This window comes from Thalassophryne amazonica, chromosome 15, assembly GCF_902500255.1.
Source record: "Thalassophryne amazonica chromosome 15, fThaAma1.1, whole genome shotgun sequence".
Lineage (NCBI taxonomy): Eukaryota > Metazoa > Chordata > Actinopteri > Batrachoidiformes > Batrachoididae > Thalassophryne > Thalassophryne amazonica.
The window spans coordinates 80,241,411-80,247,410 of record NC_047117.1 but is presented as its reverse complement, the minus strand read 5'-3'; positions in this window follow the sequence as shown (position 1 = coordinate 80,247,410).

Here is a 6,000-nt window from a genome sequence, read left to right as displayed (position 1 = left end):
AAACAATTTCTCAGTTACTCACTTGTTGAAAGCCATCAAAAGCTGCCTGAATTTTACAAATGGTTTTTAACACGGAGGTGGTTTTCCTGTCGCGGCGCACACAGATTCGCCGAGTCATCACGGAAACGACTCGGCAAATTTGCGCGCACGTCTTTCATTAAAAAATGTCCTTAAACAGTGGAATGTCCACATAAAGTCCTCATGCCGGCCTCTTCTGAATCTTCTCTGTTCTCTCATGACGTCCTGAGTGAATTAAGCCTTAAATTAGGATGTTTTCAGGTCGAAACAGGCCGATGACTGCACCTGGAAGTGCTGCGCGACGTCCCGCTCCGTGGGAAGTCCTTACACTGACAGAAACACCCCATAATCTCTCATCAGCCGTTGAACTTTTCACCGAAAACCATCTTAATTTCTCGAATAGTGTCCACTCGGATATTCCTCACAGGTCCAGAAAAAATTTTGATAAAGCAACGCGCGCAGTCTCGAGCAGCGTGTGAAACAAAGGAATTCAGCCGAGAGGGCTGGACCACATCTCACTCAAGGCCTGCCCACAGGGAAATGACATCACCGACACGCGTGAAAAAACTCACGCATGCGCACGAGGGTTCAAGCATGATTGGTGTAATCGCACGTCATTCAAATCCATATAGTTAAAAAAAATAAATAAAAGTGTCGGTTTCTTATCTAATAGACCTCGTATTTAGTTTGTCCAATTACGTATGCCCTCTGCAAATGGACAAACAACTATGTCTAAAAATGGCTGCAATTCTTAAATGGTAAATGCAATTTCTTTAAATCTCTTTAATTAAAGGTTAAAGTCTACAATACAAGTGCATCTTGCTTGTTTCCTTTGAACTCCATTGTGGCGGTGTCCACACTCCAAATTCTTTTCGACCTGGTGGTATAATATTTGCTTCGTAGTAAATGAGATGAGATGCTGTAATGAATCAGGTTGTCCTAAAAGTTCCCTAAAAAGCCTTCAGTTAATTCAAAATGCTGCAGCTAGAGTACTGACGGGGACTAGAAGGAGAGAGCATATCTCACCCATATTGGCCTCTCTTCATTGGCTTCCTGTTAATTCTAGAATAGAATTTAAAATTCTTCTTCTTACTTATAAGGTTTTGAATAATCAGGTCCCATCTTATCTTAGGGACCTCGTAGTACCATATCACCCCAATAGAGCGCTTCGCTCTCAGACTGCAGGCTTACTTGTAGTTCCTAGGGTTTGTAAGAGTAGAATGGGAGGCAGAGCCTTCAGCTTTCAGGCTCCTCTCCTGTGGAACCAGCTCTTCTGATAATAATGAATTACAATAGTCCAGCCTAGAGGAAATAAATGCATGAATTAGTTTTTCAGCATCACTCTGAGACAAGACCTTTCTAATTTTAGAGATATTGCGTAAATGCAAAAAAGCAGTCCTACATATTTGTTTAATATGCGCTTTGAATGACATATCCTGATCAAAAATGACTCCAAGATTTCTCACAGTAGTACTAGAGGTCAGGGTAATGCCATCCAGAGTAAGGATCTGGTTAGACACCATGTTTCTAAGATTTGTGGGGCCAAGTACAATAACTTCAGTTTTATCTGAGTTTAAAAGCAGGAAATTAGAGGTCATACATGTCTTTATGTCTGTAAGACAATCCTGCAGTTTAGCTAATTGGTGTGTCCTCTGGCTTCATGGATAGATAAAGCTGGGTATCATCTGCATAACAATGAAAATTTAAGCAATACCGTCTAATAATACTGCCTAAGGGAAGCATGTATAAAGTGAATAAAATTGGTCCTAGCACAGAACCTTGTGGAACTCCATAATTAACCCTAGTCTGTGAAGAAGATTCCCCATTTACATGAACAAATTGTAATCTATTAGACAAATATGATTCAAACCACCGCAGCGCAGTGCCTTTAATACCTATGGCATGCTCTAATCTCTGTAATAAAATTTTATGGTCAACAGTATCAAAAGCAGCACTGAGGTCTAACAGAACAAGCACAGAGATGAATCCACTGTCCGAGGCCATAAGAAGATCATTTGTAACCTTCACTAATGCTGTTTCTGTACTATGATGAATTCTAAAACCTGACTGAAACTCTTCAAATAGACCATTCCTCTGCAGATGATCAGTTAGCTGTTTTACAACTACCCTTTCAAGAATTTTTGAGAGAAAAGGAAGGTTGGAGATTGGCCTATAATTAGCTAAGATAGCTGGGTCAAGTGATGGCTTTTTAAGTAATGGTTTAATTACTGCCACCTTAAAAGCCTGTGGTACATAGCCAACTAACAAAGATAGATTGATCATATTTAAGATCCAAGCATTAAATAATGGTAGGGCTTCCTTGAGCAGCCTGGTAGGAATGGGGTCTAATAAACATGTTGATGGTTTGGATGAAGTAACTAATGAAAATAACTCAGACAGAACAATCGGAGAGAAAGAGTCTAACCAAATACCGGCATCACTGAAAGCAGCCAAAGATAACGATACGTCTTTGGGATGGTTATGAGTAATTTTTTCTCTAATAGTTAAAATTTTGTTAGCAAAGAAAGTCATGAAGTCATTACTAGTTAAAGTTAATGGAATACTCAGCTCAATAGAGCTCTGACTCTTTGTCAGCCTGGCTACAGTGCTGAAAAGAAACGTGGGGTTGTTCTTATTTTCTTCAATTAGTGATGAATAGAAAGATGTTCTAGCTTTACGGAGGGCTTTTTTTTATAGAGCAACAGACTCTTTTTTCAGGCTAAGTGAAGATCTTTTAAATCATTGAGACGCCATTTCCTCTCCAACTTACGGGTTATCTGCTTTAAGCTACGAGTTTGTGAGTTATACCACGGAGTCAGGCACTTCTGATTTAAAGCTCTCTTTTTCAGAGGAGCTACAGCATCCAAAGTTGTCTTCAATGAGGATGTAAAACTATTGACGAGATACTCTATCTCACTTACAGAGTTTAGGTAGCTACTCTGCACTGTGTTGGTATATGGCATTAGAGAACATAAAGAAGGAATCATATCCTTAAACCTAGTTACAGCGCTTTCTGAAAGACTTCTAGTGTAATGAAACTTATTCCCCACTGCTGGGTAGTCCATCAGAGTAAATGTAAATGTTATTAAGAAATGATCAGACAGAAGGGAGTTTTCAGGGAATACTGTTAAGTCTTCTATTTCCATACCATAAGTCAGAACAAGATCTAAGATATGATTAAAGTGGTGGGTGGACTCATTTACATTTTGAGCAAAGCCAATTGAGTCTAATAATAGATTAAATGCAGTGTTGAGGCTGTCATTCTCAGCATCTGTGTGGATGTTAAAATCGCCCACTATAATTATCTTATCTGAGCTAAGCACTAAGTCAGACAAAAGGTCTGAAAATTCACAGAGAAACTCACAGTAACGACCCGGTGGACGATAGATAATAACAAATAAAACTGGTTTTTGGGACTTCCAATTTGGATGGACAAGACTAAGAGTCAAGCTTTCAAATGAATTAAAGCTCTGTCTGGGTTTTTGATTAATTAATAAGCTGGAATGGAAGATTGCTGCTAATCCTCCGCCCCGGCCCGTGCTACGAGCGTTCTGACAATTAGTGTGACTCGGGGGTGTTGACTCATTTAAACTAACATATTCATCCTGCTGTAACCAGGTTTCTGTAAGGCAGAATAAATCAATATGTTGATCAATTATTATATCATTTACCAACGGGGACTTAGAAGAGAGAGACTTAATGTTTAATAGACCACATTTAACTGTTTTAGTCTGTGGTACAGTTGAAGGTGCTATATTATTTTTTCTTTTTGAATTTTTATGCTGAAATAGATTTTTGCTGGTTATTGGTGGTCTGGGAGCAGGCACTGTCTCTACGGGGATGGGGTAATGAGGGGATGGCAGGGGGAGAGAAGCTGCAGAGAGGTGTGTAAGACTACTATATATATTATATATATATATATATATATATATAATATAACAACTATATATTAATGCAAAACCTGATGTGTTATTACAGAGTCAAAATAGTAACGTGTTAATATCTCTCAGAAAAGTGTTTTAAATTAGAATTAATAGGGGTAGTTTCACTGAGGATTTATAGACACACATTTATTTCAATCTTCAGATAATCTGGTGCCATTATTCATTCAAACTAATGTAGCATGTAAAATATGTGAAAATACTGCAGAAAAAAAAAATCCATATTTATTCATTTAGTTATGGACGTGTAGTTAAATTTAATTAATCAGAAATTTATCTTGTGCTAATTCAGTAAAATAATCTTGTGGTATTTTGCTTGCTCTCAAAACATGTCAAAACATCTACTTGAAACGGGTTTAAATATCATTTAAAATTCCTTTAAAAATATGAATCCTGTATGTGCAGATAAAGTAAAAAAAAAACTACAAATAATTAACGGATCCTTATAAGAACAGCGTCTTTCTTCATTGACATTTTTTATTCTATTAGTAAATCATGATCTAAAACATTGAAATGACAGACAATTTAGTGTATTGCGGTGCTCTGTTATCTTTATCTCCATCTGGTCACCAGAGCTGAGAAATTTGATTTATTTAATTTGATTATTTTACTCCTAATAGCAACATTTTCATGTTTTATCATTTTATTTTGCAATGCACTGATTTGTGAAAGTCACTGAAATTCTCCTGGACAGAAACTACATCTACTGCACAAAACGACTCTCACACAGCAGAGGAACAGGTGTCAAAGGACACAATATTCACAGAAGTGTTCATGCAGCTGTAACTGCAACATTCAGCACTATGTTTTATTTTTTCCGTGTGCACCTACGTGTGCTTACAGAGCCATTTCCACATTAGAAATCCTCTCCACATCCATCCCTTTGCATCTCTTCAGTACCACAGCACTGTGTGCCTTGCACACATTTAGAAGGTTAACAGGTCATGCTCTGATTGGCTGATGTTGTAATATGCCCACAACACATTCTTGCAGAATGTATAACATGAACCCAGTATGTTGACATCCAGCTCACAGGTTTCTGGTTCAAACATGTGCCCTCTAGATTGCTGTGTGCACTCAGCCATATGTTTTATGTGCTATAGTACCACAAGATAAGACTTTGTATTTTAAAATAAAAACAGCTTTTTGAGAAACTTAATGAAAATTTTAATAAGTATATGTGTATATATATGTATATATGTGTATATATGTGTATATATGTGTATATATATGTATATATGTGTATATATATGTGTATATATATGTGTATATATATGTATATGTGTATATATATGTGTATATATATGTATATATGTATATATATGTATGTATATATGTATATATATGTATGTATATATGTATATATGTATGTATATATGTATGTGTATATGTATGTATATATGTATGTATATATGTATGTGTATATGTATGTATATATGTATGTATATATGTATGTATATATGTATATATATGTATGTATATATGTATGTATATATGTATATATATGTATGTATATATGTATGTATGTATGTATATATCAATCAATCAATCAATTTTTTTATATAGCGCCAAATCACAACAAACAGTTGCCCCAAGGCGCTTTATATTGTAAGGCAAGGCCATACAATAATTATGTAAAACCCCAACGGTCAAAACGACCCCCTGTGAGCAAGCACTTGGCTACAGTGGGAAGGAAAAACTCCCTTTTAACAGGAAGAAACCTCCAGCAGAACCAGGCTCAGGGAGGGGCAGTCTTCTGCTGGGACTGGTTGGGGCTGAGGGAGAGAACCAAGAAAAAGACATGCTGTGGAGGGGAGCAGAGATCGATCACTAATGATTAAATGCAGAGTGGTGCATACAGAGCAAAAAGAGAAAGAAACAGTGCATCATGGGAACCCCCCAGCAGTCTACGTCTATAGCAGCATAACTAAGGGATGGTTCAGGGTCACCTGATCCAGCCCTAACTATAAGCTTTAGCAAAAAGGAAAGTTTTAAGCCTAATCTTAAAAGTAGAGAGGGTGTCTGTCTCCCTGATCTGAAT